The sequence below is a fragment of the Panthera tigris genome, chromosome A3 (genome assembly GCF_018350195.1).
Source record: "Panthera tigris isolate Pti1 chromosome A3, P.tigris_Pti1_mat1.1, whole genome shotgun sequence".
NCBI classification, from domain to species: Eukaryota; Metazoa; Chordata; class Mammalia; order Carnivora; family Felidae; genus Panthera; species Panthera tigris.
The window spans coordinates 80,753,933-80,779,278 of NC_056662.1; the positions used below are offsets into that span (position 1 = coordinate 80,753,933).

The 25,346-nt window shown below is 36.3% G+C and overlaps 1 protein-coding gene across 11 annotated transcripts in view; it reads right to left on the reverse strand.

The window, feature by feature from the left end:
* The window catches only part of LOC102951328 (WD repeat containing planar cell polarity effector), a 619,322-nt gene that overhangs the window by 349,485 nt on the left and 244,491 nt on the right, over positions 1 to 25,346 (reverse strand). For 2 of the 11 annotated variants that reach the window (XM_015544781.2, XM_042981520.1), the window contains exon 1: positions 25,077 to 25,303. The exons of the other annotated variants lie outside the window; for them this stretch is intronic. The gene's annotated coding sequence lies outside the window, so the exon portion shown is untranslated. Of the gene's footprint in view, positions 1 to 25,076; positions 25,304 to 25,346 lie in introns of those variants that run through there. 11 annotated transcript variants of the gene reach the window in all.

A 25,346-nucleotide genomic window follows, 5' to 3' on the forward strand; every position in this document is an offset into this window, starting at 1 on the left:
CAACAACACAAGAAACAACAGGTATTAGAGAGGATGTGGAGAAATAGGAACCCTTGTGCACTGTTGGTAGGAGTGCAAACTGGTGCAGCCATTATGGAAAATAGTTGGGAGGTTCCTCAAAAAGTTAAAAATGGAACTACCCTATGATCCAGCAACAGCACTACTGGGTATTTACCCAAAGAATACAAAACCACAAGTTCAAAGGAATACGTGCACCCCTATGTTTATCTCAGCATTATTTACAATAGCCAAACTATGGAAACAGCCCAAGTGTCCATCGATAGATGCGTGGATAAAGGGGTGGTGTATGTATGTGTGTGTGTATGTATATACATACACACACACACACACACACACACACACACGGAATATTACTCAACTATAAAATAAAATGACAATGCAAAAACATGAATAGAGCTAGAGAGTATAATGCTAAATGAGATAAATTCGGAGGAAGACAAATACCACATGATCTCACTTGTATGTAGAATTTAAGATAAAAAACAACAACAACAACAACAACAAGCAAAGGAGACAAAGAGAGAGAGAGACAAACCAAGAAACAGATTCTTAACTATAAAGAATAGACTGATGATTGCGGGTGGGGTGGGGGGAAATGGGTAAAATAGGAGATGGGGATTAAAGAGCACACTTGTCTCCTTGTCCTGGCAGGGCCCCTCCTTTCCATAATTTTACTTGTGACCATTGGCCCCTGTATACTAAATACCCTGGTACGTTTTATTGAAAACACTGTTGCTAGCCAAACTGCAGCACGTATCTTAGCCCTCCAAGGGTATCAACCCCTAGGGCTAAAAAGTGATGCCTAATAAAAGATTTTTTAAAAGGCATCAAAGGGGGGAATGTTGGGAAAATAAATAAAGTTTTACACCATAAGATAGCCAACGGGACTAAAACAAGCCCTGGTCTCTAGTTTGAAGACCCCTCTTCCGCGTTATTCTTGCCCTGTTTGCCACGCACGTGAAAACCTGCCACAGATATGGAAGCTGACAACTATAAATTACCCTTCCCCCCCTTTATTCGGAGCTCAGATCTTTGGAGAAACGGTCTCCTCTGAGCCCGCCGGTGTTAAATAAATCTCTGATCCACCAAGATCTCCAAGTGCCGCTTGGTTTTTCCACCAGTGTTCCAGCCTGGTTCCATAACACCTTCTCTCCTGACGGACTGTGCCCAAAACTTATCTGTTTCCCCCCAACTTTAGACTGGCAGGCAAATAGTGAGGCTTCTCCCCAGGAGATTCTAGCTTCTGCTATTGCCACCATTACTTCTGGCCACCCATATACATATACATACAAGACTTACGAGCAGCATTGTATTGTTTAAACTTATGTTTTACAATCATCTCAGCCACTATTTCTGGAAGACTGTTATTATGGAGATTTATACCACAGATTGTGGTATACTTGTGTCATATTGTTCTTATATTTTAGTTGGTTCTCCTTTTGGGGGTTTCTTTTCTATTGTTTTATTTCTTAATGCAGTCTTTAAATTTGCATACCTAAGACACTGTGGAAGAAAAGGTTAGTTTTACATTTGAATGGCTTGAAAATAATATGATTTTAACATTTATTTATTTTTGAGACAGAGAGAGACAGAGCATGAACAGGGGAGGGGCAGAGAGAGAGGGAGACACAGAATCTGAAACAGGCTCCAGGCTCTGAGCTGTCAGCACAGAGCCCGACGCGTGGCTCGAACTCATGGACCGTGAGATCATGACCTGAGCCGAAGTCGGACGCTTAACCGACCAAGCCACCCAGGCGCCCCAAAAATAATATGATTTTAGTTGGCATTTATTAAAATAAATAAAAGAACTCCTGTGGGTTTGTGTGGAAAAAAAAAAAAGAGCACACTTATCACTAAAGGGGCAACCAGGTCAAGATGGCCTTAATCCTTAGGAATAAACATAACCCAGTTTCTTAGGGGCCAGAATTATAACTAATGAGACTCCACCTTATATAACGAACTCACCAGGGAAAAGGTGATTTTTTCTGAAGATATCCAGCCAATTGGTTTCAGATATTGAAAAAAAAGAAAGAAAGAAAGAAAGAAAGAAAGAAAGAAAGGAAGAAAAGAAAAGAAAAGAAAAGAAAAGAATTAAACCAAGTGCCCCATCTCCTCCCATTTCTCTGGCAGATGATGGGGGTTGGTAAAGCAGGAGAAATAAGAGGAACAAAAACTGTAAAAACAAAAAATAAAATGAAAAATGAAAGTAAACATGGGCTGGATTCGAAATTTAAAAAGTTAAAACAAGCAAAAATGACCTTTTCATAAGAACATTATTACATAATATAGTACCTATATAACATGGAAAGCCACTTTGCACTACAAATCACTTTTCCACAAAAAATTAAAAGAAGCAGAACAAACATAAAAATCAATTAAGGCCCAAAGTAGGGTTCCATTACCTTTGAGGGGCCTGTTCTTATCTAAACACTGACTTATGTGGGTACTGTTAGGCTGCCTAACAAAGGGTATCTTTTATTCTCACTTGAGTCAGTTTGGAGAATGATTTCTCCATTTCAGATTGCAAGGAAAAGCTAAACAAGAGGAGCAGAATGTTCTTCCACTTAGAAAATAACCCAACCCATCCCAGTGCCTAAGGTTGCTAAGGCCTCCTATTGGCACACTGGCTTCCAAGGAGCTCTCTTGGCTGTACCAGGGACCAGCTGTTGGGTTGTAGGTGAGGCCAAAACTCCTGGGAAAAGCACGCCCCATTTCCAAATGCTCCCATCAGGAACAAGGCAGACATGGGGAAAACCAGCACAATGCCTGGCCCATTAAGAAGGAAAAAAAAAAAAAAAATCACTGAACTTGCAAGAAAAAGGAGTTCTTATTTACCAAAAAGAAAGTAGGAACTAAAAACAAAACTGGTAGGCATATGAAGCTGTGTTAAGAGAGAGAAGGTATGATACAGAATGAGGAAAATCAGGAAGAGTTCAGGAAACAACTTGGGTTAAGGAGACAGTGCTGAATGACTAGAGAGAACACAATGGTTACAATTCTCTAGAGAAGAAACAGCCACACAGAGAGAGAACTCCAGAGACCTTCAGACAATTCCTCTTGAGAATTCAGATGAGTACTGACAGTATATGCATATGAAAAAAGTTCACAAGACAGGGGAAAGAAAGGCCAGAAATGATTAAAGATAATAGTGCTTGGCATTCATATGAGGCTAGGAATAGTACCTACTCCTACCAGCCTGACAGAAAAACTTTCTGATTTATAGTAATTGCGTAGAGTATCCAGAAAGGTCTTACCCCAGGAACGAAAAATTATTAGCCCTAGGCTGAATACTACTCAGTCCTAATAAATCTTAAAAGTAAGTCTTGAAGGATTGAACTGTTTCCCAATATTTAACTGCATCCCAGAAAAAAGCTCAAAATTATGTATAGAAAAATAAAAATATCCAACACCCAAAAATATAATATTCATAGCATTTGGCATTCAATACAAAGTTACCAGGCATCCAAAGAAACATAAACATATGATTCAAGGGGCGCCTGGGTGACTCAGTCAATTAAGCGTCGGACTTTGTCCCAGGTCATGATCTCATGGTTCATAAGTTCGAGCCCCGTGTAGGGCTCTGTGCTGACAACTCAGAGCCTGGAGCCTACTTTGAATTCTGTGTCTCCCTCTTTCACTTTCCCTCCCCCATTCTCTCTCTCTCTCTCTCTCTTTCTCTCTCTCTCAAAACAAACATTTAAAAAAAATTTTAAATATGATCCAAAATAAGAAGAAAAATCAGTCAAAACTAACTCAACTCTGACAATTATAATGAAGAAACTAGAACATTAAAATCATTATTAAAATGTATTTCATATCTTCTAAAAATTTAGCAGACATGAAAGATATAAAAAAGATCCAAATCAGGGTGCCTGGGTGGCTCAGTCAGTTAAGCATCCAACTTTGGCTCAGGTCATGATCATGCAGTCGGTGGGTTTCAGCCCCATGTCAGGCTCTGTGCCTGGAGCCTGCTTCAAATTCTGTGTCTCCCTCTCTCTCTGCCCCTCCCCCATGCTCTCTCTCTCGCAAAAAAAAAAAAATAAACATTAAAAAAAATTTTTTTAAATCAAACTTACAAAGATGAAAATTACGGGGCACCTGGGTGGCTCAATTGTTTAAGCATCCCTCCCTTGATTTCGGCTCAGATTATGATCTCACAATTGTGAGATCTCCACACACAGAGTGGAGCCTGCTGGATTCTCTCTCCCATGTGGTGCCTGGGCAGCTCAGTTAGTTAAGCTTCCAACTATTGATTTCAGCTCAGAAATCATCTCACAGTTTGTCAGTGAGAGCCCCACATCGGGCTCCATGCTGACAGTGCAGAGCCTGCTTGGGATTCTCTCTCTCTCTCTCTCTCTCTCTCTCCCCATACCCCTCCTCACTTATGCTCTCTCTCTCTCTCTCTCTCTCTCTCAAAATAAACATTTTTTTAAAAAAAAATAGAGGATTTTCTTTCCCTCTGCCCCTCCCCTGCTCATGTTCACTCTCTCTCTAAAAAATTTTTTTAAAAAATTAAAACAATATGTGAGGTGAAAAGTACAACAGATGGAATTAACAGAATACATGTGGCAAAAAAAAAAAAAAAAATTAGTGACCTTGAACACACAGCAATAAAAACTTTACAAAATGAAACTAGAAAAAAAACTTAAAAACTGAACAGAACATCAGTGAACAATGGGACTAGTTCAATCAGCCTATTATACATATAAGTTGCATCCTCAAAACACTGGCAGAATGGGGGATAGACAGAAAAAAAATTTGAAGGAATAATAACCAAATTTTCTCAAATTTGTTAAAAACTGTAAATTCATAAATCCAAGAATCTCAAATAACCCAAGCACAAGAAACATGAAAAAAACTAAACCAAGGCATATCGTAATATCATTCAAAACCACTGATAAAAAATAAAATATTTACATACAAAAAGAAAGATAAGGATGACAGCAGATGACATCAAAAATAAGGCAAATGAAAAAGGTAGTGGACCACCATCTCTCAAGCACTAAAAGAAAAAAATGTCAACCTAGAATTTTATACACAGTGAAAATATCTTTCAAAATAAAAGATAAAGACTTTTTCATACATATAAAACTAAGAACATTTTTCACCATCCAGTCTCTGCTATAATAAATATTTTAAAATTTTGTAATGTTTATTTATTTTTGACAGAGAGACAGACAGAGCATGAGCGGGGGAGGGGCAGAGAGAGACGGAGCCACAGAATCCGAAGCAGGCTCCAGGCTCTGAGCTGTCAGCACAGAGCCCAACGCAGGGCTCTAACTCACAGACCACGAGATCATAACCTGAGCTGAAGTCGGACGCTCAACCGACGGAATCACACAGGCTCCCCTATAATAAATATTTTAAAAAGAAAATTCCTTAGGCAGAAAAAAAAATTACACCATAGAAGAAATATGGATGTATACAATGAAAGTACTAAAAACAGTTACATGAGTAAATATTAGATATTTTTTTCTCATTATTTAAATCTCCTTAAAAGGTAATTGACCATTTAAACAAAAATAACAATGTAGTTTGTGGCTCAAACTTAAGCAGAAATAAAATATATAACAACTATCACACAAAAGGAAGGAAGGAAAAATGCAAGTAACTTATTGAATGTTCTTGTTAGGTGCTATAATACCACTTGAAGACAGACATGAGAAAACGATGTATGCTATTAACCCCAAAGCCATCATGAAATTAAGAAAACTGTTATCACTAATAAGCCAACAAGAGATAAAATTGAATTATAAAAAAATTTCAACAAATCAAAAAGAAGGAAGAAAAGGAGGAAAGAAAGAACAAACACATGGAACAAACAGAAAACAAATGGCAAGATGATAAATTTATGTCTAACCTTGCAGGGAGCACCTGGGTGGTGCAGTTGGTTATGCACCCAACTTCAGCTCAAGTCATGATCTCACGGTTCATGAGTTTGAGCCCTGCATTGGGCTGTGAGCTGACAGCTCAAAGCCTGGAGCCTGCTTCAGATTCTGTGTCTCCCTTGCTTTCTGCCCCTCCCCAACCCATGCTCTGTCTTTCTCTCTCAAAAATAAACATTAAAAAATTTAGAAAAAAATAAATGTAACCTTGAAAACTTAAATGGGATTTACAAAAATGTAAATTTTTCTATCAGGATAGAAAATTAATGAGAGACATAAATCTTTTTCAAAGGTGCTATTCCATGATAAAAAATAAAACTCTAAGCACTATGTATTTTTTTTTATAAAATATCAAACAAGTGTGACCAGAGGTATATTTTAAATAGTAATAAATATATATTAAAAACACACAAATGAATAAATTAAATTCCCATGTACCCACACATCTTAAGAAGCAGAAGCTTACCAATATTTAAAGACCTTATAGGGTGCCTGGGTGGCTCAGTCAGTTGAGTTTCTGACTTCAGCCCAGGTTATGATCTCATAGTTCATGGGTTCGAGCCCTGCGATGGGCTCTGTGCTGACAGCTCAGAGCCTGGAGCTTGTTTCGGATTCTGTCTCCTTCTCTCTCTGCCCCAACCCCACTTGTGCTCTGTCTCTAAAATAAATAAACAGTAAAAAAAAATTTTTTTAATTAAAAAAAAAAAATAAAGACCTTACTGCACCCTCTTGTACTCTCCACCAAAGAACTCACTTCTGAATTAATCATTCCTCTGCTATACTATATGGCTTTACTAGATGTGTATGAAACCCTAAATAGGATTTTTACATATTTTTAAATTCCATAAAAATAGGATCATACTCTATATATTATGTGATTTGCTTTTTTCACTCGACATTGCATTTTTGATATCCATCCATATTGGTGTATATAGTTATGGTCCATTCATTTCAATATATTCATTCATTCTCCTACTGATGGACAAATGGGCGCTTAGAGTTTTGCTCTTAGAAACTGCTTATGAACATTCCTATACATCTCCAGATTGAAAGGGATAGCTATAGGAGTTGCTACATGATGTTTCCAGGTTTTATGGTCATTCTTGTGCTATGATCCCCTTTTCATTGATAAACCGAGGCTTATAGAGACCAAGAAACTTGTTCAAGATCACATAGCTAGGCAGTATTGTTAAAACAAATAAATTCCCTTCCATCTACTTAAAAGAAAAGATCTCATAGTCCTGGAAACAACCACTTATCAAAAAGTGGATGGATAATATTTTACCTTGTTTTACATGAAGTTACAAGAGGAGGTTCTAGCAACTGATTCCAGTCAATTCTACCTCTTGACTTCTCATAGCAACTTGGTTATATGATAATCACATGACTATAAATTTCATCCTGTTAAGATACCCTGTACTTCACCATTCCTGAAAATCTAGTCAAATATTTTATAGTTAAATATGCTGGGATGTGTATAAATTATGTGTGCATAAAATACTTTTTAAAAATTAGTAATAAAGCATTTCCAATTGTGACTACAACTTTAAATTAAATTACAAGAACTTTTTTTTCTTTCACGACTAAATTTGATTTTGGAATTACTATGTTTAAGACCCACTGAAGTGAATGTAATAATAATTTTTAAAATACTCTGTATTCACTGTAGAAGCTATTTGAGAGTATTTGCAAAAAATGTTTTGCATGTCACCTAAACCAAATAATATTATATTATTATTATTAATATTATAATATTAATAATATTATTCTTGCATTAAAAAAAAAAGAATACAATCCAAACTTTAACTAGTAACTATTAGTCAACTAGTAACTATTTAGATCAGTATAATCCTTCAATTTAAAAGTATGCGGAGAGGGGGCACCTGGGTGGCTCAGTCGGTTGAGCGGCCAACTTCGGCTCGGGTCATGATCTCGCGGTCCGTGAGTTCGAGCCCCGCGTCGGGCTCTGTGCTGACCGCTCAGAGCCTGGAGCCTGTTTCAGATTCTGTGTCTCCCTCTCTCTGACCCTCCCCTGTTCATGCTCTGTCTCTCCCTGTCTCAAAAATAAATAAAAGGTTAAAAAAAAAGTTATTAAAAAGTATGTGGAGAGGATTCTGGGAAGATGGTGGACTAGGAAACACCAGAACTATCTCCCTACTTCTGCAACAATTACACTGGCAGAATCTGTCTCATGTAACTGTTTTGGATGTCTGGAGTCAGATACAAGTTTGCAACTTTCAGAAGATCTGAATGGGCAGTTTTGTTAGCTTCAGTCCATCTCAACTTTCTGCACAGTAGCAGCTACCCAATCCTCTAGTCTTAGCCATGTGGCAGCCAGCTGTACATGTGCTCCTGGAGCAGCTTGTACACAGCTTCCTGGAGACAGGTGGAGTTAAAACAACAACAACAACAACAATTCTGTCCTCCAAAAACTGATAACTGATTACTGCTTCTTCTCACAAAGGTACAAAGAGGCAGACACCCATTCTTGTTGCACCTCCCTTCATTGTTGCAAGCCCCTTCCCCAATGCTGAAGTGATTTCCAAAGGATTTAAAAGACCAATGCCCATTTTCCCCCCTCTTCATTTTTCTGCTTTTTCAAACTCTTTTGGGAGCCAGACATTTAAGAATAGAACATCAAAATTACTACATATACAAGGAAAATTAGAAAGTGACCATGAAGGGGCACCTGGGTGGCTCAGTTGGTTAAGCGTCTGACTTCAGCTCAGGTCACGATCTCACGGTTCGTGAGTTCGAGCCCCGCGTCGGGCTCTGGGCTGATGGCTCAGAGCCTGGAGACTGCTTCTGATTCTGTGTCTCCCTCTCTCTCTGCCCCTCCCCCGTTCATGCTCTGTCTCTGTCTCAAAAATAAATAAACATTAAAAAAAAATAATAAAAAATAAATAAATAAATAAATAAATAAATAAAGTGACCATGAATGCCCAGAGAAAGGCTCAGAAAAGACCTGAGCAGACATTAAGTCTATACCTCGGTCTGATCCTCAGTACAGAAACAGCCTAGATTTTAAACAACAACAGCAAACTCTGGGAAAAGCAGAGAATTCAATTTCCAGAGTTACCACATTATTAGTTGCAAATGTCTAGTATTAAACAAGAAATCACAAGCCATACAAAGAAACAGGAAAGTATAGCCCATTCAATAAAAACAACTAAGAGAAACTGTCCCTGAAAGACCTACTGGCAAATATATACTACACAAAAAACTTCAAAATAATGGTCTTAAATATGTCCAAAGAACCAAAGAAAGATGTAGAGAAAGTTTAAAAAAAAAAGGGGGGGGGGGGACAAAATGGAAATACCAAAAAAAGACATAGAAAACCTAAAACAAACCAAAATTAAGTTACGGACCTGAAAAGTACAGTAACTGCAATGAAAAATCCACTAGATAGATTCAAAGGCCGACCTGAATATAAAGAAAAAAGAATCAGTGAACTTGAAAATAGAACAATAGAAATTATTGAGGCCTCAGAAACAAAAAGAAAAAAAAATTGAAGAAAAGTGAACAGAGCCTAAAGGACCTATGGGATACCATCAATCAATCCAACATATGCATCATAGGAATCCCAGAAGCAGAAGATAAAGAGAAAAAAAGGAAAGAGAATAATTGAAGAAATAATAGCCAAAAACTTCCCAAATTTGAAAAAAGACATGAAATACACTTCCAGGAAGTTCAGCAAACTCTAAGTAAGATGAATTCAAAGACCCACACAGACATACATTATAATCAAACTTTGAAAAGACAGAGAATCTTGAAAGCAAAAGAGAGTCATCACATCCAAGGAATCCTCCATAAGATTACATACAGATTTCTCACCAGAAACTTTGGAGGCTAGAACACAGTGGGCAAATATATTCAAAGTGCTAACGAAAAAAAAAATTGACAACCAAGAATCCAATATCTCGCAAAACTGTCCTTCAAAAGTGAAAGAGAAATTAAGATATTCCCAAACAAAATTGAGGGTATTCATGACCACTAGACCAGCCATGCATAAAGGTTCAAGGGAATCCTGCAAGTGAAATGAAAAGACACTAGACGGTAATTTAAAGCCATATGGGGAAAAAAAGATATCCATAAAGGTAAATACTTGAGCAATTATAAAAGCTGGTATATGTAACAATGGTCTGTAACTGCACTTTTTGTTTTCTGAATGATTTAAATGACTAATACATTTAAAAGGGAAAAAAATACTGAATTAGTATAAAAGCTATTATTACGATAACTTAGGTTTGTAACTCCAAACCTTGTTTTCTATATAATTTAGGATACTAATGCATTTACAAGAATTGTTTATTTGAGATCACGCAATGTGACATCAACAACCAAAAGGATGGAGCTAGAACTGTAAAGTTTTTGTATGTTACTAGAGTTAAGCTAGTTATAAATTCAAATTACAGTGTTATGACTTTGGGATGTGAAATACATTCCCCATGGTAATCACAAAGAAATTAACTATACAATATACACAAAAGAAAATGAAAAAGGAATTTAACATTTCCCTACCAAAAAAAAAAAAAAATCAACTAAACATAAAAGAACAATTCAGGAAGTGAGGGACAAAAATACTGAAGACATACAGAGGGACAAAAGTCCCTCTTTATCAGTTACTACTTCATGTGTAAGTGTATTAAACTTTCCAAAGAAAAGGCAGAGAATAAAAGAATGAATAAAAATATATGTCCCAATTGTATGCTGTCTTCAGGAGACCCACTTAAGACCCAAAGACACAAACAAGTGACAGAAAGTGAAAGAATGAAAAAAAGATTCTATGCAAACAGCAACCAAGAGAGAGCAGGGTGGCTATATTAAGTCACGCAAAACAGACTTTAAATCCAAAAAGGTTAGAGACATGAAGGACATTGTATATTATTAATAAAGCTTCAATATAGCAAAAAGATGTAACATTACAAATATTTATACATTTAATGACATTCAAAATATATGAAGCAAAAACTGACAGAGTTTAAGGGAGAAATACAATACTCAACTCACAAATAATGGATAGAACCACTGCACTGGGCAGACCACTTAATACAATAAACCAAACTAAATCTAACAGACATATTACAGAACACTCCACCCAAAAACAATGGCACACACATCCTTCTCCAGTGCATGTGGGACATTTTCCAAGATACAACATATATTATGCCACAGATTAAGTATCAATATGTTTAAAAAGATATCATACAAACTATGTTCTCTGGCCACAACAAAATGAAGTTAGAAATCAAAAACAAAAATCAAACTAGAATATTCACAAAATCATGGAAATTAATATACTTTTAAACAACTAATATTTCAAAAAAGAAATCACAAGGGGCGCCTGGGTGGCTCAGTCAGTTAAACATCCGACTTCGGCTCAGGTCATGATCTCAGTTTGTGGGTTTGAGCCCTGCATCAGGCTCAGAGCCTGAAGCCTGCTTTGGATTCTGTGTCTCCCTCTCTCTGCCCCTCCCCCACTCACTCTCTGTCTCTCTCTCAAAAATGAACATTAAAATTAAAAAAAAAAAGAAATCACAATAGAAATTAGAAAATCCTTAGAAATAAATAAAAACACCAAATACCAAAAATTATGGAATGTACCAAAGCAGTGCTAAGGGGGAAATTAGAGCTATACATGCTTACGTTAAAAAAAAAAAAAAAAAAAAAAAGATTAAAAAAGATTTTAAAAATTAACAATCTAAGTTTACAACTTAAGAAACCAGAAAAAGGAGAACAAAACTAAACCCAAAGCTCACAAAAGGAAGGAAATAATAAAGATTAGAGATAAATGAATAAAGAATAGAAACGCAATAGAGAAAATCAATGAAACAAAAAGTTGATTCTTTGAATAGATTGACCAAATTAACATACTTTTAGCTAGATGGACCAAGAAAAAAAAGGAGAGAAGATTCAAATTACTCAAAATCAGAATGGAAGGGAGGACATTACTACTGATTCTACAGAAATTAAAAGTATTACAAGAAACTACTATGAACTGTATGCCAAAAAATTGGATAATGTAGATAAAATGAACAAATTCATAGAAACACAAAGCCTACCAAGATTAAATCATGAAGAAAATCTGAATAGACCTATAACTCTTAAGGAGATTGAATCAGTAATAAAAATCTCCCAGTAAAGAAAAATCCTGCTGCTTAGCTGTCTCAGGTGAATTCTACCAAACATTTAAAAAGAAATGAATCAATTCTTCTCAAACTTTCCCAAAAATTGAAGAAAAGCTAACACTTTCTAACTCATTCTAACAGACCAGCATAATACTGATACCAAAGCCAAACAAAGACACTGTGAGAAAATTATAGATCAATATTTCTTATGAACAATGGTGTAAAAATCCTCAACAAAATACTAGCAAACAGGATTCAGCAGCATATTAAAAAGGTAACTCCATGACCAAGTGGGATTAATGTAAGGATGGTTCAACATATGACAATCAATCAAAATAATACACACATCAACATGAAGGAAAGAAAGCACATGATCATCTCAATTGATGGAGAAATAACATTTTACAAAATTCAACATCCTTTCATGATAACAACACTTAACAAATTAGAAATAAAAGGAAACTTCCTCAACATAATAAAAGCCACATATGAAAAACCCACAGCAAACATCATACTTAATGGTGAAAGACTTAAAAACTTAGATCTTAGAGCTTTTCCTCTAAGATTGGAAACAAGGCAACATGCCTACCTTTCACCATTTCTATTCAACACAGTACTGGAGGTTCTACTTAAAGCAATTAGGCAAGGGGGAAAAAAGGCATACAAATGAGAAAGGAAGAAGTCATATGACCTGCTTGCAAATAATGATTTTATATTTAGAAAACCCTATCCACAAAACAGCTCTCAGAACTAATAAAGTAGCAGGACATAAAGCCAACAAACACTAGTTGCATTTCTGTATGCCAACAATGAACAATCTGAAAAGGAAATTATAAAATAAATTCCATTTACAACAGCATCAAAAAGAATAAAATACTTAGGAATTAACTTAATCAGGGAGGTGAAAGACTTGTTCAATGAAAACTAGGAAACACTGCTGAAAGAAATTAAAGACAAGGGGTACCTGGATAGCTCAGCAGGTTAAGCATCCAACTTGGTCTCAGATCATGATCCTGCGGTTCGTGGGTTCTAGCTCCACATCAGGAACTCTGCAGTCAGAGCAGAGCCCACTTCAGATCCTCTGTCTCCCTCTCTCTCTGCCCCTCCCCTGAATGCACCTGCACACAATCTCTCTCTCTCTCAAAAATAAACATTAAAAAAAAAAGCAATTAAAGACAACATAAATAAATGGGAATACATCCCATGTTTATGGACTGGAAGACTTTAATTTGTTAAAATGTCAATACAACCCAAAGCAGTCTACAGATTCAATGCAATCCCAATGACATATTGTGCAGAAATGGTAAAACTCACCTTAAAATTCATATGGAACCTCTAGGACTGCAAAGAGCCAAAACAATTGAAAAAAGAGAGGAAGAGAAAAAAACTAGAGGGCTCATACTTCTTCATTTCAAAACTTACTACAAAGCTACAGTAATTATGGTATCAGCATATATAGACTACTACATAGATAAATATAGATCAATGGAATAGAATAGAAAGTCCAGAAATAAACTCTTACATATATGGTCAAATGACTTTTGACAAGGGTGCTAAGACCACTCAGTAAGGAGTCTTTTCAACAAACCTGGATATGCACAGGCAAAAAAATAAAGCTGGACCCTTACCTAACATCATATACAAATATTAACTGAAAATGGATCAAGGACCTAAGTGTAAGACCTAAGACAGTAAAATTCTTAAAATCATACATAGGACAAAAGCTTTATGACATTAGATTTGGTGATGATTTCTTGGATAGGATGCCAAAGGCCCAAGTAACAAAAGAAAAAAATAGACAAACTGGACTACATGAAAATTTTAAAATCTTGGACATCAAAAACCACTATCCTTAATGAAACAATTACTCAAAAAGTCACGCATTGAGGGTGCCTGGCGGCTCAGTTGGTTAAATGTCTAATTCTTGATTTCAGCCAGGTCACGAATTCATGGTCCATGGGACTGAGTTCCACGTCAGGCTCCAGGCTTACAGCACAGAGCCTGCTTGGGATTCTCTCTCTCCCTCTCTGTCTGCCCCTCCCCCACTCATGCTCTCTCGCAATCTCCCTCGCTCTTTCTCAAAATAAATAAATATTTAAATTAAAAAGTCACACATTGACCCATTCAATGTACAAGAAAAGCACATAGATTTTTAATGTAATCAAATAGGAAATATTCAATGATAATTGTTTCAGGTTCCATTTTGCAAATAACCTTTGAGAAATTACCATGTGTGTGGTTTTAACATAGTATTAATGATGAATATCCACAATTATCTGAAAAAGTTTATTAAAAAAATACTAAAAAAAAAAAAGAGAGCCTATCCATAGAGTAAATGTCAACCCACACAATGTGAGAAAATATTTGCAAATCATATGTCTGGTAAGAGATTACTATCCAGAATCTATAAATTCTAAAACTCAACAAAAACAAAAACAAACAGGCACCTGGTTAGCTATATCAGTAGAGCATATGACTCTGGATCTTGGGGTTGTGAGTTCAAGCCCCACAATGCGTATAACGATTACTTTAAAAAATTAAATTTTAAAAACAAAATCCAATTTAAAAATGGGCAAAAACTTTAGTAGACATTTCTCCAAAGAAGATATACGGTCCATAAACACATGTAAAGATGCTCAAATCACTAATCATTAGGGAAATGCAAATCAAAACCACAATAAGGTATAATCTCATACCCATTAGGATGGCTACTATCAAAAAAAAAAAAAAAAAAAAAAAAAACAGAAAATATATTTTAGGAAGGATGTGGAGAAATCAGAACCCTCATGCAATGCTGGTAGGAATGTAAAATGGAACAGCTGTTAACGGAAAGCAATACGATGGTTTCTTGAAAAATTACAAACAGAGTTACCATATGATCCAGCAATTCCATTTGAGTATTTATCTAAAAGTACTGAAAGCAGAATCTCAAAAAGGTATTTGTATACCCATGTTTATAGCAACATTATTAACTATAGCTAAAATGTGGAAGCAAACCAAGGGTCCATCAACTGATGAATGGATAAGCACAATGTGACATACACATACAGTGGTATATTAGCTAGCCTTTAAAAAGAAGAAAATTCTGCAATATGTTACAACATGGATGAACCTTGAGGACAATATACTAAGTGAAAAAAACCAGTAACAAAAGACAATTACAGTAAAAACTTGGATTGTAACTTGTCCTGCAAGTGTTCCGCAAGAACAGCAAACATTTCTGATAAATTTTAACTTGAAAACGAGTAATGTCTTGCAATATGGGTAATATATGATGCTGAATGTCACACGATCAACTGAGCCAATGGTTCTTCTTGCTCTCTTGCTGAGGGATTGTGGATGGTCATCTCCCATGCTCACTCTCAGTCCACAGCGTTTGGCAAAAATCAGTGGTTTTTCAGAACATTGGAAGGTGCCCACACCAGCACTAGTATATTTTTTATCACTTCAGAGCACCTTTGGCCAGTCCTTTGCTTTTCCATACAAGAGTAACCTTAGGAATGTTTTGCTTCATTCTAGGTCAGGCTGCCTGCAGATATAGACCATTTCCTCTGCTACTTTATTGCCAGTTACATTAAATACAGTATATGACAAGAGTTTATTAATACCGTACTGTAGTCAACATCCATGCAAGCATATATAATGCCCCCCATGCAGAAAAAGATTCCATTGATCCAGTAGGTAGCAATGATTCTGTATCTGATAGTGAAAGTCATCCTACACGATAACCTCCCTCTCTCCTGTCTCCTGCACACTAGCCATTAAGGTTTTCAAAGGTAAGTGCAGGTTAATTTATTTTTCTCTATATTTTGTATTTCCTTTATTATTTTGTATTATATTACAGTATTGTAATCATTTTTATATAAATATTTTTGGATTGTATAACAAATCATTTGAGTTTCCATTATTTCTTATGGGGAAATTTGCTTTGTTATACAAGTGCTTTGATTACAAACATGTTTCCAGAACAAAGTTTCCAGAACAAAGTTTCCTATTGTTTAATAGGTATAGAGTTTCAGCTTTACAAGATGAAAGTGTAGGGCACTTGGGTAGCTCAGTTGGCTGAGCATCTGACTCGATTTCAGCTCAGGTCATGATCCCAGGGTCATGGAATCAAGCCCCACATCGGGCTCTATGCTGAGCATGAAACCTGCTGAAGATTCTCTCTCTCTCCCTCTCTCTCACTCTTTCTCTCTCTCTCTCCCTCTGCCCCTCTTCCCCTCTTGTGCATGCTCTCTCAGAAATAAAAATTAAAAAACTAAAAACACATGAAAAATGTTATGGGGATGGATAATGATGGTTGCTAAAAATTATGAAGATATGTAATATCACTGAACTGTATACTTAAAAATAGCTAAGATGGTAAATCTTATACATATTTTACCATAGTAAAAAAAAAAAAAAACCTTTATAATAATTTAATCCCTGATTTATTTTACAAGTCTTAATCTTGCTTTTTAAGAGATCCTGTTTTTAATCACACTATAATCTACCATGGCTCTTTATCAATTGCATGGATGCTATGCAAAACACATATTTCTAAATGTGCGGATACTTAAGACAGCAAAGGCACCTTAAGATTTCTCTCTAAAAATTACTTTGCTGGTTTCAATGAAACACAATCAGATTATAATAAAATTGTTACATAAAGAGCTTTAATTATTGTTCATTAAAGAAAACATCAAAATGAATGATTTTTAACCGGAATCATACCAATTTTATATATGCTATAAGTAAAATTAATGAGGTTAATTTCTTACTGTGTAAGTGTAAAATCTTGTAAGCTCCAAAATACCTAGAGTATCAAGAGCCAACATTCAATTTTAGGGATTTGAAACTTAATACTCCTTCAATAGCTCTGTTGGATGTTGTTAGAATGGTATTTTAAATATTTTCTGTAATTTTAATTAAACATTACCTAAATAATGCTGAACTGGAAAAAAATGTTAAAAACATCTCCAAATCCAGCATAATAGATTAATGTTCTATTGTTTGTTGCCTTAACAAAAGCGAATGATTCAGAAACCACCTGGAGATTCAAACTCACAATGAATTGCAATGACATTTGTACTACTTGACATTAATTATTACCAGAGTTGATTCTCTAAGAAGGCAGAGAAGACAACCTTATTATTAGTATAATTGGAAATATGCTAATATGCCCACCAGAACAAAAATCCTCTCTTGTAACATACTGCATTACCTGTGAAAGGTAACTTATGAACTAATCAGTGCTAATGTGTTCTTTAATCTAACAAGGAACTATAAAGAGAACAAGGCCATGAACCACCAGTCAGTTGACTGTGATTGCATGTATCTGAACTGGAAGAGGGAAGGGGGGGCACACATGTCTGTGGCCTCCTTGGAGTATGAAGATGTCCTATTCTGCTATAGGACTGCATGAGATTTCTGGTTATAAAAACTCTCCCTTCGAAAATTCACTCTAAATCAAGAATAGAAATCATGAGATTAGGCAAAGTTTGACTGTGAAATGATTGGTTGAGGTATAAAAAGTCTATCAAAATTTATGTATTTACTTCTAACTTGTATATATGATTCTTAAGTTCTCTGCAGCTCAAAAGCTTTGAGTTTGATACCCATATGCCGAAGGAATACGACACCATTTATCATATTCCTCAATTCATAAATAATTTATATTTTTAGATCTACTTTATATCACTTTATTATAAACTAAACAATTAGGAACAGCATTATCATCACTTTAATCAGTTATTTTAAACCATATTTCATCCCTGCATCATCTTAACTTTGACTTTATTGGTTTAATAATCTCTTCCAAAGGCATGCCACAATTTATTTCTCAGTGGTTTTTATAGTATTTTTCAAAATTGGTATTAATGGGCATTAATTTAATTCAAAATGAAGTCATACTTTTATTAAAAGTCAATCTTATTTGACTGGGTTTCAACAATTAGATTATACGGCAATATTTTATCCAAAACTGAAAATTCAATGAGCAAATAAACCACCTCAAGTCTTTGACAAAAACATATTTAAGGAATATGGTAAGATGAAAGCATTTAATTACAAATATTGTTTGGGGAAGGTGTTAATAAAATTCTATTTCAATTTTTCCTAACACTTTCAGAGCATATTGAATTAATCAAGGTAACTCTAAATCAAAGAGGGACTGTATAACATTAGGCAAATTTTAGTAAAGCTCTGAATAAGTAATATTTTTGAAAGTCAGGTAGTTTTCAATTTTCTGTTTTCAGACAAATTGAAGAAATGGCCCAAATGAGATCACTGAAAACAATTTCTGATTACAGCCCTCTACGTGACTTTGTTTTGCAAATGACATAGAAGGAGTTCTAAGAATTCTCATCTTCTTATTTATGTGAGTAAGGTTTCTAAGCACTTACAACTATAACTCTGGAAAACGGTAATAAATTTGAAACTGAATCCAATCTCATTCTAAACACAAGTAATAATCATCCACATATATATAAACTAATCAGGGGAGAAAAAGTCCCATCCATTGAGATACACCCCATTAAATTTATACTTTTAATTTTTAATAAGTATCTAAATTTGCAACATTTGTTTTGATACACTGTATGCAATTAAGAACTGTGATGACAAGTTTATTATACCAACAGCCATAAGTGATAAATTTTAAAAAAATTTAGATTCAATTTATATTCATATTTTTGTCATAAAAAACTATGATAACATGCTCATAAAAGACCTTTTTAGCATTAAACTACATTAAAGTAAGATAAAATTGGAAGTTTGAGATTAGCAATGTATAGAAACCTCAACTTGACCGTCAAAGACGACATATTTACCTATTTTTTTAAAAGGACAATGGTAGGAAGATATTTACATTCCACTGCATTTTTTTTAAGTTTATTTATTTTGAGAGTGAGTGAGAGAGAGAGAGAGAGAGAGAGAGAGAGGGAGAGAGAGCAAGGGAGGGGTAGAGAGAAAGGGAGAGAGAGAGAATCCCAGGCAAGAGGCTTGATCTCACAAAGCATGAGATCATGACCTGAGCCGAAATCAAAAGGCAGACACTCAACCCACTGAGCCACTCAGGTACCCACCCGCTGCATGTTTTTTAAAGAATGATCTAACAGTTGTTTTTTTTTTTTAATTCAATATTCATAATACATTGGAAATTACAATTTTTATAATTGTATAAACATCACACATTTTAGATGTTAATTTTTAAATGTATGAGGGGATATGTAGTTTGCTTTCTTAATGTAAGAAGATCTTTTCTAGATATGGCTAGAAGAATCTGAACAAATCACAACTTTTGAAATTGAGTTTCTTAAACTGAGGATAATACTCTACTTCAGGATGATACATATGTAGTATACATATTCACTATCTGATTTTTGTAAAATGTAAAACAGTATGATTAAATTTATGGGGGCCTATAAAAAAATAACACCTCCCTTAATTTTGAGTCCTTTTTATATGAACTGGACAGACCAACTAAGACATAACATGAAAAATCTCAGCTGCAAGTCATGAAAACTTGATTCATTTCTAGGGGCTATAAATTAAATTGAACTATAACTAAATTCCTATGTACCACGATTCTTTAAAATTAAACTTCGCCAAATATAAGAGGGTATTACAAAAGCAGACTTGGGAATTAAGGCACTGAAATGTAAAAAGGAAACAGAGGTCTTAGATTTAGAAACAAGGCTATGGACAGCCAGCCTTACCCAGTCAATCCCATCTTTTGGGGACAGTTTACAACTTCCTATCTTAAAATAAGCGTCATGTAACATAAACCAGTAAGAATAATATATGCCCATTTTCTGGGCCTCCATCTACAGATCTCAGTAGTTTCATTTAGATGGAGCCAACTATATTCCACAGGCAAACCAAGCATACTAGACAATAAATACATCATACTGAAATAAAAAAATAATTTTGCTACATGTATATTTTATAATTGAAACTGTTCTTAATTCTGCCTATAGGTTAAGCCTGATAATTTAGCTAAATGAGTTGGTATACAAGTGAATAAGCTATTTACCAAAAATTGGTAATATATAAATTTTTATTAAAGTGTCAAATAACATCTGTGAAATTTCAGATATGCTCAGTACTCTACAACAACTTCTAATCATTCTCCAATATAATTTGCATTTACAAAATTTCTGCTTGGCTAGAAAAGTTTGAAACTGATTGGGTTCATTAAGCCAAGATTGTTAGTCTTCAAGATTCCACAATAGCAATTTTGAAGACATTTCTCTTATACCGATTTTGAGGAAGACATCATGTTGTGCTCTATGAGGCATACATTGATGTATAAGAGTCTCTGAACTCAGAGAAAGCATCAGTCTAATACAGAAAAGTTGAGAGCATTGCACAGTGACTACCACCTAAATTCTAAAATTAACATTTTACTATACAGTATTTCCTGTAACTATATTTGCTTTATCTATATTATAACTTTGTATGGACATAACTATTCATCCCCCTATATATCCATCAATCCATCTTATATTTTTTTAAATTTTTTAAAAGATTTTATTTTCAAGTAATCTTTATGCCCAATGTGGGGCTTGAACTCACAACCCTGAGATCAAGAGTCACATGCTCCACAGGCTGAGCCAGCCAGGCATCCCTGATGCATTTCAAAGAAAGCTGCAGACATAAGTATGTTTCATCCCTAAATATTTCAGCATAACTATCATTAGCTAGAGCTTAATAATTTTTACAGTGTTTAAGAGAAAATTTACAAATATGAAACGCACAAATCTTAAATGTTTCACTTGCAGATTTTTGCAAATGTCTACGCCTCTCTAATCCACACCCTCATCAAGATATAGCAAATTACTGTCACCTAAAAAGTTCCTTCTTGCCCATTTGCAGTCAATCTCCACCCCAACTCCCACTTAGAGGGAACCACTGTTGGTGAATTTTTTCCCCACCATTGATTAGTTTTGCAGATAATTTTTAAATTCAAAATTTAAAACAAAGAGTGATCAGACTGAGGAATCAAAAAAGACTTCACATGAAGAGATGTATAGAAACATGATAAAGTAAATATAAAAAAAACACTTAACAATTGTAGAAATTAGGTGTGGGTATAGGGGTGCGTCAGTTAGCAATTTACCACCTCTCAGCTCCAAAGGACATGTTTTAGCAACAGCAAGAAGATTGGCTAAAGCACAAGACATAAGGGGCACCCAGCTGGCTCAGTCGGTTAAGCATGACTTTAGTTCAGGTCATGATCTCACAGTCTGTCAGTTCGAGCCCCAAGTCAGGCTCTGTGCTGACAGCTTAGAGCCTGGAGTCTGCTTCAGATCCTGTGTCTCACTCTTTCTGCCCCACCCCCGCTCACATTCTGGCTCTCTCTCTCTCTCTCTCTCTCTCTCAAAAATAAACAAACATTAAAAAAAAAACTTTTAAAAAAAGACATAAAATGCACATTAATACGTTATTTTTTCCTCCCATTTAACCTTCACTTCAATATGTTAATTCTTCACATTCAATTGTTTTCTTTTTGGCCTACTCTCCTGTCCCTGCTCTGCCCATACTTCGACATACTGTCCAAGGCCTAGCTCTTCCCACTCTTTCCTATCTCTTATGAGTCATAAACTGATCCATTGCAGTCTTTTTGTATGTCTTAATTTCTTCAAACATAGGCATAAGTATATGTCTTTGGACATATTTATGACAAAATGTAGCTATGTCTGTGCTTACATTTTTTTTTTTACATGTAAAGCTATTAGCAGTAACATAAGACACGATTTCATAATCTCTAGTTAGTAGGGGATAAGAAAAAGCATTATTTGGGGCACCTGGGTGGCTCAGTCAGTTAAGCATCCAACTTTATTTAGCTCAAGTCATAATCTCATGGTTCATGAGTTCAAGCCCCGCATCAGGCTCTGCACTGACAGTGTGGAGCCTGCCTGGGACTCCCTCTCTCTCTCCCCCTCTCCTTCTGCCCCTCCCCAATTACACACGCTCTATCAAAATATATACATAAACTTCAAAAAGAAAAGGCATTAGTTGATTTTTTTTAATAAAAAACTTTCTTTTTATAACTACAAAATATACGTATATACTCAAGAGTGAGTATATGTGTATGTGTGTCAGCACATAATCTCTGGGAAGGGATTGGTAATATTCTTTGTTAAACTGGGTGATGAGTACAGTTGAACAAATAAAATGAATTCCCAATATTTTCTCCACCTACCCATACATTTAAAGCACCCTCAAGCCACTGTCCAGTGATGTCTCTCTTCTTTCTCCTTCCTTAGAAATTTCACAACTATTGTAAAATTTGATTTATGAAAAGCATGTTTGTTTAACCCAATCTGAAAATATAAAAAATTATAAAACCAGCTGGACATGTAATAGGAAAAACTCATAAAAGACGTAAGTCATAGAAAACAAATATATCCAAACAAAACATATGACAATTCATTAAAAGCATGTATGAACATGCACCTGTTGTACACATTAAAGTATAAAGATATCCCAACTGGGCTCCTTTCTCTCCTAACCCCCATTATTGGTGGGGTCTGAACCTGCCAATCTATATCACACTTCCATATGTGGTAGGTACTCTTCCATCTACTCAGAATGTGGCAGGAACACAGGCATTCTAAAATAGTAAAGAGCAGCGGGCAGATGTTGTTTGGTGTCATCAAGACAATGACACTGCTTTCTCAACCCCTTCTGTGGGCTTGCTAAGTCCGGTTCAAGCTCCAGGACAATGCAGTGTTTGGAAACATTCTTTCAAACAGACACACACCAAGACTGTTAAAGTTCTTCCAAAATAGAAAGGCGATGGTTAAGACCAGAATTGGGTTTCTTGCCTCTGACAGTACACTTCCTGTGTAGTCAGTAGCACAGACAGCTATGCACTCCATTCTACACTCAGGGGCAAAAGAAACACCCCACAAAGATATGTTGCAGCTGTTCCTGTTCTGGGTGATGCCTTGCTTCCACTAACTTCCAACAGCTGTGCAAAAGAACTTCCTGTGATAATGAAAATGTTCAATATTCTGTCCCAAGTGGCTTTTGGACACTTGAAATCTAACTAGTGTGACTAAGGAACTGGACTTTTAATTTTGTATCTAATTTTAACTAATTTAAATTTAATAGCTGCGTGATTCACAGCTATAGTCTTGGGTAACACATTTCTGGAGCCTCGGTTAAAAAAAAAAAAAATCAGGAACTTAAAGCAGCTGTCTTACCACCAAACCAAAACCCTACCTATAAAACAGTAAATGTGGTTCTACCTCTTATCTTAGCTGCCTGGCAAAAACATCCATTTGCCTTCATTCAGGCAGCACCTCCTTTGTGAAGTCCTGGCACCCCATAGTTGCTAACTCTTTATTACTAACTAGGCCACACCACGTTGTCATTTACATAATTGTATTCCCTGCTATTATGGGGGCTCCAAAAAGGCAGCAATTGTATCATATTAATTTCTTAATTCTCAGAGCTTAATAGGGTGCCACATCCTAAAACCCTTGCCCTACATTTTCCTGGCCAATTTTTTTTTTTTAAGTTTGTTTATTTTGAGTGAGCACAAGGGGGGAAGGGGGCAGAGACAGAGGGAGAGAGAGAATCCTAAGCAAGCTCTACACCATCAGTGCAGAGCCTGATGTGGGGCCCGAACCCACAAATCACGAGATCATGACCTGAGCAGAAGTTGGACACTTCACCGACTGAGCCACCCAAGCGCCCCACACCAGTTTTCATCTAACCAATCCCAGCTCTTTACTACTCTACCATTTGAAATCTCATAATCCAATTCACAACCAACATCTTAGAACTAGAGAAATCCAAGGTCATTTTATCTATATCAAAGGGCTTGGTGTTTTACCTCCATATACAATTGCTCAGTAGAAAACACTGTAAAATAGTGAAAATGATGCATATTAGGAAATCAAGTGGAAATAACGAGTAAGCAGTTCAACATAGAATCTGGAATTCAGGACAAAACACCAATTTGGGAATTTTTTGACACAGAAGTAACTACGCATTTGACATTTGTAACCATGCAACTCAGGACGTAGATCACTTAGGGATTAACTGTAGATAGAAGAGCAAAGGCACTGCAATGTTAAGAAGTCAAAGGCAAAAAAGAACATGCAAAGAAACCTGAGAAGAGACAACCAGTGACATAAGAGGAAAACCAGGAAAGTAGGTTACATGAATAACAAGTGAATAAAGTGATTCAAAGAAGAGAGAACCATTCAGTTATGATAAGTAATACTGATAAAGCAAACTGGAAAGTAAAATGCTATAGTTCTTTCCTACAATAGCAAACCCTCCAAAATGAAGAGAGTGAAACTGAAAGATTGGCATTCAATCACCAGTGATAGAGAAAAACTAGAAGTTAGAGCAATGTTATCTAATATAGATACTGCATTCATTTTCTTTACATATACGTCATTCCAGAGCACCACATCTTCCTTTCCCTAGCCACATCAAACAAGGTTTCAGGGAGCACAACAATTCTCTTGGGCAGCATTCATTTTAAATCAAAACATCCCAGTTGTACACCAGCTGAGACACTGCCTGAAACAACTAGTGTCTCCCGTTCAAGTACTACATGTCCCTTAGAAATTCAGGTTTGGCGTAATTCAAAGGTCAAGATGGCTTATACAGAGGCCAGTTTTCAAAAAAGAATAGGCAAAAGTCGACATTCACAAGGACTTAGAGAAAAAGATCCGTGGAACTGTGAACTCCAGGAGAGGAAGGGCTCACTTCCCACAAGACAAGCACTATTTTTTATTTAACTTTAAAAGAGCCGTATCATACACAGGGGAGGGGGCGCGAACTTCAGGACACTACGCCCTCCAGAACGCTGCTGCCCTAACACTCAGCGCTGAGGCACCGGCGAGCTCGCGGGCACTGCCCAGTAGGTAAGCGCCCGGGTAGATAAAAGCAAAGCAGGCCGGCGCCTACCCGGCATTCTGGACCCTCAGGTTAACAGAAAACCCCTAGCCCTCGGGCCCTGGCTCACCAGCCTCTTGAGTAGGGCAGACGTGCGGCCCCTGGCCACCTCAAAGGAGCGTCCCCACAAACTGCTCACCTCGTCACCCGACACTACCACTGAGGAGCGTCCCCTGGCAAGTAAGGAAGGAGGCCGTGCTGGCCACGGCACGCTAGCTCTGTCTCCAGCGTTTCGGAGCTGCGGCAGCCACAATCCCCCCAAGTACTCCCCAGCGGCCCGTGCGTGCGCGCGCTCTCCCGCCTGTCGCTTAGCAACCTGCGAAGCCTTCCAGTCTTCGCGACACGTCAATTCCGCCCGCCCCTCCAGGGTGCAAATAGTTTTTAAAAAGATTTTGTTTCCGGGTCATGC